The sequence below is a fragment of the Lissotriton helveticus genome, chromosome 3_1 (genome assembly GCF_964261635.1).
Source record: "Lissotriton helveticus chromosome 3_1, aLisHel1.1, whole genome shotgun sequence".
Lineage (NCBI taxonomy): Eukaryota > Metazoa > Chordata > Amphibia > Caudata > Salamandridae > Lissotriton > Lissotriton helveticus.
In genome coordinates, this window is record NC_136061.1 from 264,218,196 (window position 1) to 264,234,015 (window position 15,820).

Below are 15,820 nucleotides of genomic sequence, written 5' to 3' on the forward strand. Positions count from 1 at the left end.
CTATATGGGTTATTGATTGATTGTCCAAGTATTTGTATAGGAGACTGAGTGTGTGTGTGGCTGGCTGGGAGGTGTGTGACTCTGTGCAGATCAATGTGTACTTGTATCAATGATTGTATAAGAAAGTAAGTATGTGTTAGTATATGTTTGAAAATGTAAGGTGCTCTATGTTTAACTGTATAGACAAGAAAATGGAAGTGTGATTGATTCTTTACAGGACTGACTAGGTGTGTGAGTAACTCCATGGATGAGTGGCAGAGTGTAAGTGTCTGTATAGGTGTATGAGTGCATATGATAGTGTTGTAAAGATGAGTGATTGTATGTATGAATGATTGTATGGGTGAATGAGTGAATGTGTGTGTAGACGTAGGAATCAGTGAGTACGTATGTAGTAACTAGTATTGGTGTGTCAATGGTTTCAAAAATTATACTCTGTATTTAACACTGGGTGAAACAGAGGTTATATTAAAACGTGAGGAGATGCATTGTATTGTCACATGAATGATATCATCAGTGATGTGGTCATTGATGTCAAATGAGATGTCATCAGTGATCTCATCAGTGATGTCATTTGAGATGTCATCAGTGATGTCATCAGTGATGTCACTGACCATGTCATGAATGATGTAATATGTGACATGATCAGCAGTGGATTGCGGGTGCGCGATATATAGTTAGTGCAACTAACTATATATGGAATTTCAATGGTTTTGTGTGAGTAAAATAAGGTTTTTTAAATGCTAATTCCTAACTATATATGGTGTATAACCTATGGTTTTTTCAGTGAATTTTCAAGGTTTTGTAAATGCTAATTCCTAACTATATATGGTCTATAACCTATGGTTTTTTCAGTGAATATATATATATGTATATATATATATATAAATATATATATATATATATATATATATGTATGTATTACCTACTGGCGGTCGCCAGTAGGTATATATAGTTAGGATTTTTTCTCTATGGGTTTTTTGAAAATTCTATGTCTAATAACTTTGGCGTTTGTGGACGGAATCGGCTGAAATTTTCAGGAAAATGGCACATTTTGTTTCTGAGCAGCCCTTGAAAATTTGGGGGGGGTTCGTCCAGTGGGGGCCGAGAAAAAAGGGGGGTCCCAAAACGTGTTTTTAACATTGAGTTTTCCATAGGGCGGTTGGCCTCACTTTTAGCCCGAACGGCTGAATGGATTTGCACGAAACTTGGCAAAATTGTAGGGACTGGTAGCCCGATGTGCCTTTTGTAGGTCTCAATATATGTGCTCCAGTGGATTTTGAGAAATTAACGTTTAAAAAAAGATATATATCTGTAACAGAGGACCGGTTAGCGCTCTGGTTCGCGGACTTTTCGCGCAACGGAGCTTTGTGAAGCGAAGCTGATTGGTTCTCCGGCGTCTGTCAACATTCCAAACAGTCCGTAGCGGCCGCCATCTTGTCTCTCGGTAGGATCGAGAGACAAGAGGAGGTCAAAACAAAGGGGGAAATAACTATAAGGGGGCATAGTAGATCCTCGCTGACCCCCTAGGTTTGATGTGGAGGTTTTAAAAGGGCCCCGCGGGGCAAAAAAAAATAATAAAAATAATAATTGAACGGCTGAATGGATTTGCACGAAACTTGGCAAAATATTAGGGACTGGTAGCCCGATGTGCCTTTGCTAGGTCTCAATATATGTGCTCCAGTGGATTTTGAGAAATTAACGTTCAAAAAAAGATATATATCTGTAACAGCGCTCCGCTTCGCGTAACGGAGGTTTGCGAAGCTGATTGGTCATTCTGTCACTGGGCTATAGTTGGGCTACATCTGGCTGATATTTGGGCTACATTTGTTTTTTTGTGTGTCTGGCGGCCATCTTTGGGCTACATTGGGCTACATTGGGCTTCATTGGGCTACATTCGGCTAATTAGCAAATAGCTCATCGCAAACTAGGAATGGTAAAGAATCGCTATTTATTCCTTAAAGTTCGCTATTTAGGAAATGCAAATAACTTTTATGATACATATGGCGGTTCATCTCTAACAAGATAAGAAGCATAGGGATAGATTTATGATGACTGGCGCATCACCAGGGATGTGTTAGTCATTCTGTGCCGCTGTTCCGTCACCTATGGTGTGCTGCATTTACAATGCGGCGCATCATGGGGCAAAAACAGCACAGATGCGTGATGTATCTGTGCCGTAAAGGTGGCGCATTGCTGGAGTTGTATCGCAAGTGTGATGAAGCTCCAGCAAGGGTCGGGGGTGCCCCTGTCGCAGGGTTTCTGTTCTCACACAGAACTGTGGACAGAGGATTGGAACCTCGGCGAATTAGGGTGTCCCAAAACTCACGTTAGTAATCAAAAACTATTTAGCAAGCTAGGTACAGTGTCACATTGGATATAACAAACTCTCAATGTTTAGACAATCCAGAATATGAACTTATAGTACCTCAGGATACGTGGAACTCATGAACAGTCGGTCGTTATATATTTCTTAGAAACCAGAACATGGAGTTAAGAAGAACACATGTGTATTTGAAATGTTTATTTACTAATGCCGTCTTCTCAGGCGTAGTACCTTAGATAATAAAAGTACACATATTATCAGTAGCAAAATTACCAGCATAGTTACTAGTACATAAAAAGTGAATGGTGATAGTATGTTAACATGCTGTAAATGAATAAGAGTTAGCAACACTTATAAGCAGCCGCGGGCCGTGGAGGGAGTTACGGTGAGGCAGGGAGGCGGGGAGGGGGAGAAGCAGGGTGGAGAATACAAGTACACATATTATCAGTAGCAAAATTACCAGCATAGTTACTAGTACATACAAAGCGAATGGTGACAGTATGTTAACATGCTGTAAATGAATAAGAGTTAGCAACACTTATAAGCAGCCGTGGGCCGTGGAGGGAGTTACGGTGGGGCAGGGAGGCGGGGAGGGGGAGGGGCAAGGTAGAGAGGGCTCCACCCTGCTTCTCCCCCTCCCCGCCTCCCTGCCCCATCGTAACTCCCTCCACGGCCCGCGGCTGCTTATATCTCACCCTCCCTAATACACATATTATATTATTTGCTAAGAAGGTCTCTTTGTGTTGGTTTAGGGCGTGTCCATACTTTAGTGTCTTAGATTTGAAGGAATCACATCAGCATACACCAGCTCTCTCTTCATGTGAACCGCATCAACTGTTGTGTATGTGTGTTCGGCAAAGCAATATAAAACCCGCCTCATGCCCAGAATTGGCAGAAGTTGCACTTATGTTATGAGTATGAAGTCGTGGAGATCAGACCTCATAACAATTCTGTATCGTGTTGTTCTTGAAACTTTAGCACTCGCTGTACAGATATAGTTTAACAAGTAAAGCAGATAGTAGACCAATAACATATTATTCTCATGTAAACCACGATGAACTACTAGGTGGAAAGCTAAAGCAACAACTAAGTGTCGTGTGCAGAAGTTGCAAAAAAGGAAAAATGGCGTTTAAACCGGTAATGAGCCCATGCTAACTTAACACGGTGTAAAGATATCCAGGACCTAGATGACACCTCCTCATGATCCGGAAACGAACTGAATAAGATAATAGAAGTGCCATCTCATGAGAGCAGATTGCAAGTTTATATGTGGACGGTCCGCAAGGTAAAGCATTAAAAACTAGGAAAATTCAATGCTAAAGAAAAATAAAACAGCCAAGTACTTTATCGAGTCTTAAGCCAATAGGCAAGGTAAATAATAAAAACTTGACAAATAAGTCAATGAATTGTCAATGAAATGCTAGTACTCAGCATATCAAACATGAAAAAGGTCTATGACATAACTGTGTATGCAAAATAAGCTGCAACAGCCTCCAATAGGAAGTCACCGTCTTCATCCGAAAACAGTTCAGCCATCCAATTTAAAAGCGGAAAAGAACATACGTGCTCTCCCAGCACCGGATCCTCTATCACCATCAGAGGACAGCTCGGTGGGTTTTCAAGAAAGCTGTGTTCCAAGAAAGACTGTGCTGCCGCCAGTAAATTCCAGGGACCAAGTAGTCCATGCATCAATGCCACAGCCATAATCCTTTCGCCAGGACAAATCAACTCGTGAGTAATGATAGGAGTCATCAGCTGATTAAAGTCGACGTCAGGAGAAACCGGTCCGCAGAGACACAAATCAATGGCCCAATCGAAATCACAGGTCAGGCAGTGAAATACAGGCTGGACACAGGTGAAGTAGGAGAACCGAAAAGATAATCCATATGCCGTGCTTAATATCGCCAACGGCATTGTGCCATAATATTCTAGCATGCGATTGCGGAACAGTGTCAGCAGCTGCAGGGTCGGAGGTTGCATAGGAGGGACATCCATATTTAAAAATGTAAAAAAGCACAAGAGCGTCCGCTGGTAATGCAAGTAAAAATGCAATCCACGAACCAGAGTGGAGAAAATGGAATGAAAGGGAGCAGGGATGACTCCAAAGATTTTCTCAAATGAAGTCACGAGACCACTGGTAACAACTTTAAAAAAGTGTGCCAGGGATTTTGTGGAGGATGCGTTAAAGATAGTCGGAAACATGTTGCTGAAATTGAAAGGCAAACCTGTGTACGGGTGTTCGCTATGTGAAGTACGAAAGTTTCACGGGCCGAACTCAAGGCCACCTCTCTCTGAGACAAAAGAGCTCTTATTCTTGTCATGCCGTTGAAACGTGTCCCAAGGTTGGTATTTGTGGCCAGATTGAAAACTCCCTATGTTCATGTGTGGGAGGAAATAGAACATTTCTGCAGCAAATAACCCGTTCACTTACTGTTACGATAAAAGGAATACTTTTTAATTAACTCAGAACAATCTTCATTATTGAGCATCAAATAACTACCATTTTCCAACAACTTGAACGTGGGGATGATAGCAGGAACTGGCGTGCCTTGCAACACGCAAGCCATATTTGGTCGGTGTTTGTTGCATGAATCGTGTAACTGTATGTGCCTACACATTAGTGAATGATCTGGCGTCTCAGTGCATTCCTCTCCATTCAGATAAACTTCTTGATCATCTTTGAAACATCTGTATGTGTATGGAAGCGACCAGACCTCATGAACAAAAGCACTACCTAAAGGTTCATAAAGACCTATTGGTATATATTTCATACAATTTGAAAACTTATATAAAGCAAAAGGCAGCGTTATTAAACCGTGGATAAGGCATGTTGCCAAAAAACCCGCAATCCTCTGCTGATGATGTCACTGAGCATGTCATGAATGATGTAATATGTGACATCATCAGTAGTGGATTATGGGTAATAGTATCTCTAGTTTACTCCCCTATAGCTGTCTTTCTTTTAACATAAGTGTGTGTTTCCTTCCCTTATACTTACTGTTTTTGGTTCGCTTCCAGTTCGCGTACCAGCGAGCGAACTAGGAAGCGAACTAAGAGAAATAGAGGTTGGCACAGTTCCAAATATTGTACCAATTTTTTAATAACGGGGAGGTAGTTCTGAAAAGAACTTTTTTTTTTATTTTTCTGAACATTTTTTTACTGTTTTTGAATTTTTCGGAACAGTTTTATATTTTTTGGGGTTTTTCTTGGAGGGGGCAATGAAAACGATTCATTGTAAAGGGCTCAACAGGAGCAACAAAACAAAAAAAAGAAGTATTTATTATTTTGGGCGTTTCGGACAAACTTGCATATGATAGTCAATAGCTCTGTTGATCAGAGTGATGCTTCTTTCTCCGTAGGAAATGAATCCATCGCAAAATACGCAGGTGTGTTTTACTTCACCAAATCTCATTTGTATATTTGGCACCATCTCCCTGCCCTCTGGTCCCGTTACTTCCGGTACAACAGATCTTCTGGCCATAATAGGGAGATTATCTAGGTCGTTCCGAAACTGTGCAGCACTGTAGTTGTTAGGATGCCACCTAGTCATATGGCGATGCATTGTGTAGTTTCCGAAACTGTATTTTTTGTCGGTCCCTCTGGACAGTCTATCTTGACATATAAGGCAAGTTACGTATCTTGCATTTACTTTTTTCTGACCTTTGGGAATTTTAAAAAATTGCCAAATGAAGTTTTCTTTCCGGTGAGACGTCTTGGGCTGCTCAGGCAAAAACTGCCTCTCTTCGTGCTCGTCCTCCTGTTCCTCTTCTTCTTCTTCTTGTTGAATTACAACTTGAGCAGGTGGTCCACTCTTCCTTGGATGTGGTGGAGGTGGTGGGGAAGCACCAGCTGAAGCTACTAAAGAAGCCATTGCTCAGTGATCACAAAGGGTCTTTCTCTCACAATGATGAAAGTCAGAGTGAGGAAAGAAGGAGGGATTTTCATCATTTGGGAAAAACAAGAGTTCTCAACCAATCAAAAGTGTTCATTTTAGATTATATGACCTAGTCTTACATCATTAGGAAACCAAAAGTGAAATGAACCAATGAAAAGTGTTATTACCAAGTCACATGACTTGCTGTGTTTACGTTAAGCGCTTTGCAGGGCCTCCCGGTTTGCTTCCAGAAACCTGCGCTTTGGCACTCGCTTCGCGTACCAGTTTGCTAACGTAGCACGTCATATGACGTATCAAGCGACAACGTGGAACGTCATGCGGACGGGAGGCGTCACGATGTTGTTTTCTAACGCGGCACTTGCGGTAAAGAAACGTTTACCGGCTCGCGGTCTATTTCGCGGCATCAAGGTCAGCTAACGGGAAGCTTCCCGATTCGCGAAGCGGGAACGAAGAAAAAAAAATATTTAAAAAAAAAATTATTCATAAACATATAAAATATATTTTTGGATTTAAAGAAGAATACATTTTACAGCTACAGATATTAGCTGTTAAAAAACCAATGAAATTCACAGAAAAAACCATAGGTTATAGACCATATATAGTTAGGAATTAGCATTTACAAAACCTTGAAAATTCACTGAAAAAACCATAGGTTATAGACCATATATAGTTAGGAAATAGCATTTAGAAAACCTTATTTTACTCACACAAAACCATTGAAATTCCATATATAGTTAGTTGCACTAACTATATATCGCGCACCTGCAATCCACTGCTGATGATGTCACATATTACATCATTCATGACATGGTCAGTGACATCACTGATGACATCACTGATGACATCTCAAATGACATCACTGATGACATCACTGATGACAACATCCAGTGACTGTATGCTTCTGTAAAGTTAAAATATGTCTTACATATTGAAGAATGAGTGGATGTATAAGTGTCTGGATGAAGGATTTAGTAGGTGCATGACTGACTGTATAAGTGAGTGATTAAATGTGTCTCACTGAGTGCATGGGTTAGTGACTAAACTGTTTTAAATTGTGCATCATTGTGTCTGTTGTTTTGTAATCTGATGCATGTGTTGATCATTAGCTATATGACTAACTATATGGGTTATTGATTAGTTGCCCAAGTATTTGTATGGGAGACTGAGTGTGTGTGTGGGTGTCTGGGAGGTGTATGACTCTGTGCATAGATGTGTGAGCAGTTGATTCACTAGATGTATGGGTTCAAAAGTGCATGTGGAAACATCTGTATGGGCGGTTGACTGTGTGCATGAGTGTATTGGTGAGTGAATGGATATCTCAGTGCTACATGTCAAAGTAAGTACATATGTAAAACACAGTACATGTGATAGTTGACATATATAAATAACTGTGCATAAGAGCCAGTGAATGTGTGAGTGGCTGTATGGATTATTGTGAACTTGTATCAGGGATTGTATAACAGAGTAAATATGTGTTATTATATGTTCCAATAAGTAAGGTGTGTATAACTATATAGTTGAGGAAATCGAGGTGTGATTGATTCTTTGCAAGACTGACTAGGTGTGTGAGTAACTCCATGGATGAGTGACAGTCTGTGAGTGTCTGTTTACACTGAGTGTATCTAAGGTTATATTAGAGTCTGAAGAGGTTCATTGTATCATCACATGAATGATGTCATCAGTGATGTGATCAGTAATGTCAAATGAGATGTCATCAGTGATGTCATCAGTGATGTCATTTGAGATGTCATCAGTGATGTCATCAGTGATGTCACTGACCATGTCATGAATGATGTAATATGTGACATCATCAGCAGTGGATTGCAGGTGCGCGATATATAGTTAGTGCAACTAACTATATATGGAATTTCAATGGTTTTGTGTGAGTAAAATAAGGTTTTCTAAATGCTATTTCCTAACTATATATGGTCTATAACCTATGGTTTTTTCAGTGAATTTTCAAGGTTTTGTAAATGCTAATTCCTAACTATATATGGTCTATAACCTATGGTTTTTTCTGTGAATATATATATATATATATACACACACATTTCACGTGACTGGTTGTGTGAGTGGCTTTTTGAGAGTGAGTGGGTATGTGAGTGACTCTATGGAGGAGTGAGTGGGTGTGTGAGTACTTGTATGTGTGTGTGAATGGGTATGTGAGTGGTTGCACGGGTGTGTGAGTGGGCGTACAAGAGGTTGCATGGGGGTATGAGTGGGTGTGTGAGTGGTTCTGTGGATGATGTCATCAGCAATGTAATTTGAGATGTCATCAGTTATGTCACTGACTATGTCATGAGTGATGTAATATGTGAGGTCATAAGCAGTGCATTGCTTTGGCATAAGTTATACTGCCAAGGCGCCCCCAAATCAGGGGAGCTGCGCCTATGGCAGTCATGCCAGACCTGCGCATGTTGCTGGGACAGAGGCTTGAACGCCGCTGCCCACACTGTTGCTGGGGATTGGTCCTCAGGCGCTCAGTGGCCTGGCGCTTCTGGGTCACGCCCATTCCAGTGTGCTCCGGGCCCCACCCATAAAAGGGTCTGTGGAGTGGTGAAGCAGTCTCTTGTCTGCTCACTACTCTGCAAACGGGAAGTCCCTGGTCCCCCATCTGGCGTACCAGGATTACGCATCTTTGTTGTTTTGTCTTCATTGTACGCAGTTCGACGCAGAGTAATTCTAGCACGCTCCGTTACCGGCCCTGCAGCCACAGTCCGGCAAGTGCCTCTCGGAGCACACGAGCTTGAGTGTCGTATCTCACCAAACCTGAGTGCAATTATGGTTATCCCGCACTTTGTGATGGCTCTGGCGGGCACACTGGGTGAGACGCATTATTTATTGAAAGAGTAATGTGCGGGTTTTGATGCTTAAGGACCTAGATTCTCACGTGAAGGCTAAAGGTTCCAGGCAGTGGGGTTTTCAATGGGGTCTTCAATGGTCGTGTGCATCGTTTATAGTTTCAGGCTGGGTAGGAAGTGCTGGCCTACGTTAGGCAAGATGCACATGAAAGACACACAGCCTATCAGTTCCTCGGGTATGTATGAGAGGCATGCGTTTGATTTTGTCAACTCCTGGTGTGTGTGGCATTTGCATGGAAGGTGAATTGCTACTCAGTTTGGGTGTAAAGGTCATTGGGTCAGGGTAAGGAGTAAAACCAGTACAGTGAGGATGAAGAATGGGTATGGTGTAAGGAGGACGGTAACTAGGGAGGGTAGTAGGCAGATGGTGAGAAGATCTGATGGGGAGGATTGTGACAGAGTCTGGTACACGTACAAAGGCGATTTGTTTCTGGTCCAAGGAGAAAGACTATTGGATCTAGTGCAAGGACAAAAAGTTGCTATGGGGAGGGACGCGGAGGGTGTATGGGGTGCACAAGGTAGGTAACCTGGCGGGCAGACGGAACCCCTGTACAAGCTTACTCCAAGGAGAGATGAAAGGAGGTGGGCCCCTCCCCTTAGGGAGGGGATCTCCAGGTTGACCAGTCAAGATCTTACTCGTAGACTCAACACAGGATATGCAGGGTAAAGTTTAGATATGGTTAGGAATGTTCTATGTATTAGAGTCTATGTTAAGGACAGCCAACCATCAAAATTGTGATTAATACTGTACATTGCTATAGGTTTCTGCGTATAATTTTGAAAAGTGATATTAAATGCATTTCTTACTGTTATCTGTTTGTTTTCCTAATAAATACAGCCGGGGGTTTATGACCCCTAACTCAAAAGTTTAAAATGTGTGGTGTGAGCTGTCTTTAAGAATGGGGGATGATCGAGGTACAGGTGTGAGGATCCGTGGTTAGTCATGGGAGGGGCTGGGACTCGGCAGTTCCTGACCATATGCCAAGGCGCCCCCCAACAGGGGAGCCGCGCCTATGGAAGTCAGGTCAGACCAGCCCATGTGGTGGGGGCAGCGGCATAGCAGGCTACTGACCGCACTGTTGCTGGGAATTGGGCCTCAAGTGCTCAGTGACCTGAATGCCTGCCTAATCGCTTCTGGGTCATGTCCATTCCAGTGCTCTCCGGGCCCCACCCATAAAAGGAGCTGAGGAGCGGTGAAGCAGTCTCTAGCCACTCACCACTCCGCAAACGGGACATCGCTGGTCCCCGTCTGGGGTACCAGGATTATGCTTTTTTTGTCCCTCTCGCCATTTTCTTAGACAGCAGACCATTGGGTGGTCTAATTTTTCCTGTCTCATGTTTGCATTATTTTTCTCTTTCAGCTTTGTGTTATTTAAGTTGGTGTTTGTTATCTAATTTTCCTGTTTCATTTGCATTAACCGTTCTTTTGCAGTTGTTTGGCGTTTTTTGTCATATTTATTGTAGTATCCTAGGTCGGCAGGTTTAGGCCATGATTAGTGGTGCACTTCGGGTCCACAGACGGCATCTTTTTACTTGGGATATGTGGGGCAGGAGTCTCTCGGGCCCTCTAGAGGGTGTTTGTAGCAAGTCATTTAGTGGCTGCGGAGTTGTGGGAGTTTACACTGCCAACCGGCCCTACGGCCAATCCCTGCATGGGTGCGTGGGCACCAAGCTAGCACAGGCACTTGGTGGGATAATTAGGGTGTATGGGGGTGCCTGAGGTAGGCAACCTGGCGGGCAGGCGGGGTCCCTGCACAAGCTTACTCGGGGTTGGGACACAAAGGGTGTATGGGGTGTCCAAGGTAGGTAACCTGGCGGGCAGACGGGAGCTCTGCACAAGCTTACTCCGAGAGGATGCAAAGAGGTGGGCCCCTGCCCTTACGGAGGGGACCTCACAGGTTGCTCAGTCATGATCTCACTCGCAGGCTCAACACTGGATATGCCGGGACAAGTTTATATATGGTTAGGAATTTTTTTATGTATTAGAGTCTATGTTAAGGTCAGCTAACCATACAAAGTGTGATTAATGTTGTACATTGTTATGGGTTTCTCCGTATAATTTTTAAAAGTGATATTGAGTGCATTTCTTAATGTGATTTGTTTGTTATCCTAATAAATACGGCTGTCGATTTACGACCCCTAACCCAAAAGTTTAAAATGTGTGGTGTGGGCTGTCTTTAGGAATGGGGGATGGTCGGAGTACCGGTGGGAGGATCTGTGGTCAGTCATGGGAGGTGCTGGACCTCGGGAGTACCTTAACCAGCAGTGCGCCAGGAGGAGCGTTTGCAGAGTGATAGAGAAAGGTGGTGTGGCCTCCGAAGTCCTCCCAGTAATCCTGCTGTTTGGGACTTACTGGAGGTAACAAGAGGGCTTGTTGTCTCCCAAGGATCCTCTGCAGCCAAAGGGATTTCATCCCTCAACCAGTTGTGTGCCATGAGGTGCGTTTTCAGAGTGGTGGTGAAAGTGGGCGAGGTCTTTGGCGAGTAGCTGGTTTTTTTTTTTTCTTTAAAAAAAGAAATTCTTTAGGGAGGGGGCCCGGCTTTTAAATGTTTTTTTTTTAATAAATAAAAGGGAGGGGGTGGAGCGTCCCCCCTACTGGGCCATTTCAGTTCTGGGAACCGTGTCCTCTGGGGCCTTGCCTCAGCACCCACTTGTCACTGACGGGGACCGCAGAGGGAACCTGAATACCCCCGTAGTCCCTGTCGGCTTTCCGCCTTCTGCGGGAGCCGGCATTGCTTTTACAGCGAGGGAACTGCAAACATGCAGCTCCCTCTCTGTAAAAGCAATTGTGCTCCGCTTTCAGCACGCTTCCTGAAAGCGGAGCACAGTTTGCTATGGCTTGGCGGTAGCAGTAAAGCTCCCACCAAGCCATAGCAAACAGCTATGTCCCGGAGGTGGGCACCCCGGCTCATAGCAGGGTGTTTCTACCCTGAGATTAATATCTCTAAAGCTACTGAATGGATTTATACCAAATAACAACCTCTACCTACATGCCAAATTTGGTATAATTCCGTTCAGCAGTTCGGACTGTAGTTGCGTCTTAAGGGCCTATGGAAATTAACATGGGGAAAACGTGTTTTGGCACCCCCCTTTTTTTCGGCCCCCGCTTGACAGATCGCCTCGAAACTTTCAAGAGAGCAGCTGAATTGAGCGCCAAACTAGTTTTGAAAACTTTATAAGGATTCGTCAAACTACGTCAAAGTTATTTGCAAATGAAAAAACGCTTTTCTTATGGAAACTATATCCCAACTATAGCTACCTACTGGTGACACCATCTCCTCCCATTAGAGTTGATAAAGGGACACAGCGGGGCTTCTAAGTCCATTTATTAAGGTATGGGCATGAGGGTTTCGGCAGGAAGCCTTCCTCAAATGCCGCAGTTAGCAAAAGGTTCCTTTGGTAGTTTAAATGCTCCTCCCTCCACAATGGTGGGGCGCACACATGACCCTCGTTACCCTGCAGAGAATTTCGGCAGTTCAATGGTTGGAACCACCTGTCCCATCATGTAGCGTATCGAAAGCCACAGCGAGAATCACAAACTGCTGTGTCACTCAAATGAGCATGAAATGTTGTTACGTGGTTCAGGAATGAATCTTATGCACAATTACAGGAGAATAAACTGTCTTTGTCCCCTACTTCCAGCCAACCTTTCCCATTGGGGCAAAGTACGGAGACGTAAGTGCAGTGACTACGGCTCTCCATGTAGTCATGGACCACCTGCTGACGGCAGTTACTTAGCTTCCAAGGGTCGGGCGGCCGGTCATGGCGATCCGATACCTCGGAGAAAACAGTCCATTTATCGCCAATGTTAGCCATGACCTCTTCATGGAAGGGTCCCTTTTAGCGCGACACTGGCATCACGCTCCAAATGAAGGCCACTCAGATGAGCATTGCATGATGGGATTCGTAGTGCATGCTTTAACATTCAAACCTAGTGCAGGTCCACATACCCCCCTCCTCTTTGTGAATATGTCAGCCCTGGGGAATCAGGAGGGGAGAAAGCGCACCCTCCACAACATATCTACATGTTCTACATCCCCTAGGGTTTTTTTAATAATAGAGCGTGACCCTACCTCTGTTCTAAATTTTTACCACGGATTCCCAGACCCTCCATGAATTTGCAGCAAAATAAAAAAAAAGTTTTTGCTTTTGCAGGGTGGTCAGGCGGGGGTGTCCCACCGGGCCCCCCTACCAGGCCTTGCGGAGCAGGGTATGCCTACCCTGCCCACTTATGTCTATTTTTTACGTCTCTTCAAGGACTGAGGACTGAGTCCTTAGTCCTAGGATGGCTGCCGCCACATCGTTGTTGATATGGTAGCAGCCAAACAGATGTTATTTTGAGAACTGTCTGCTCAGCGTATTCTCCACTGCGTGAAATAGTCAATATTTTTGAGGCTTAAGTACTTAAAAACTACTGAACAGACTTACACCAAATCACAAAAAGCATGTTTTCTGGACAAATATCTAGTTTTTTGCCAAAGTTGGAGTAAATCTATTCAGCTGTTTGAGTTGTAACTGTGTCTAAATTTCCTATGGACAATGAATGGCCAAAATGTATTTTGGGGACCCTTTTTTTCAGGCCCACTTGATGGACCACACCAAAAATATCCAGTTTGGAGCTGAGATTAAAGAACATATTCAGCCCCACCACTCCGGTCTGGTAGCAGCCGCTACTGCAGCCCACCTATTCCTTTGGTCTGTTCATGTGTCAGTCCCATTTTGCTTGTGCCCACCACAGCACACAGCATGGGGCACTGGGTCTGCCGGCTCAGCCAGCTGCTCTATTCATGGTGAGTGACATTGTGATGTATTCCTATAGGTACTGTATCGATTCCCCTATTCCTGACCCTGGTTTGGTTAATAATTAACTAGCAGCCATCCAACGGTGCAAAAACCGTTATCTGATTAAGCCACACCACGGCACAGAAGCGCGTTATCTGATTAGGTCATAACGTATGCCATCTAATTAGACAAGCGATATTCCTCCAGCCCCTGATAAGGCATACGGAGTTCTCAAAACAAATCAAACCTACAGCGACCTGGGAAATTCCCATAGCCATTGTTTTGATTTCACCGAGAACTTCAGCAAAGAATGTGCGAATGAGCCCGTTCATATGACATCCTTATAGACGTATATATGTCCATCCTTACGTCAATCTCGGCACCTTTCAGGTATAAATATTACCGACATTGCCTTAAGCAAACACATGCGGTGGTGACGAGATCGGAGCAGCGAGACGTGCTGAGGAGCCCAGCAGAGAGCGAAGCCCACAGACGCTGCCCCGCCTTCCTGACGCGCTGAGAACGAGACGCTGCCTTTCTCCTGCCGAGAAATCCAGATCCGGCGCTTCCAAGCAGCCCTCGCAGGCAGCTGGAATATCAAGACCTGGGATAAGAGGTACCAGCCCTCCATCATTCTAGATCTCAGGTACAGAACTGAATAACCCCTTGCAGAGAATTCTCGAATCAGTCCCTTGGCAAAACAAACTTAACTTAAACTGCTACTTATCTACTCCCGCCCACGTATTAGGCTTAGGTCAGGTACACTGGGGTAGGCGTGGTTAGAAGCACCAGTTGAGTATGATTAGTCAAATGTATATATGTATGTATCTATTTTATCCATTTTAAAGTATCATATGGCTCAGAAACCATATCAATGCTTTTACAGTATTATTTTATAATTCTGTCTCTACTGTATGCACCTTACTTAACTACAAGTATTGCAATAATAGCGATTCATTTCTCTTGTATGAGAAAAGAGACTGATCAATAAATAACATCTTTTATTGAACCACGCCCATCTCTTATTTCTCTACAAACTGGTGAAACTAAGAATGTACGTACTGACTGAGTAAAATAAGTTGTCTATTGTTTTCACACGACTCTAGAGATACACTCTTGATTAGGGGAGAGCAAAGTTGTCATGTTCTATGGTTGTCAGAAACTAAATCCCTTCTTGTCTATCCAGGGAGGTTAAAATCCTCCTTGCCTATTCGAGAAAGTTTCTAGTGAACTCTGAGCTAGCTGGCAAACACAAAACTTTAAGTCTAATATCGTCGGTAGAAGACCTAGTTAACCTCTGCCCTAGGTCTATACTATTGAAGATATTATTCCAATGCGCAGAGCCTATTGGGATAATAGGAACTACACTACATGGCGCCCAACCGTTTGGATAGGCGATAAAACTAACGCAAGACATTAGAGTAACTCAGTCGTGCTTTTTCACACAGAACCCCTTTTTTTCCCATAATACTCCAAAGACGTCTGGAGTGGGTGAAAGGTCATATCGCCAAACCTCGCAGGAGGAGACTCCTATGTATGGTTCTTGGTTAATTCAACGTTGAAGGATACACTGTTCCAAAATATTGTGCATCTAATCTTTGTTTCATAGAAACCTGATCTGCAAACAAACAGAATAACCTTTCTGTCAGTAAAATGACAGAAAGTGAAGACGAAAGGGAGACAGTTAGACTAGCAACTGAACTCCTAGAAGCAGACAATACTCTGCTGGAAAATGACCCAAATGCAATACTCATCCCGGTCAACATAAGGAAATCTATAACCTTAAAACTTATAGAAAATGGACTGACACCAAGAGGTGGTACAGTCATATTCGTAATTGAGGCACACGAATATCGGCAGACAGAGGTATTCTATTCATGGATAAACTTTCCAGTAGCAAATGCTGTAACAAAGGACTTCCACTATTACAAAATAGAGGAACCTCCTAGTGAGTACACT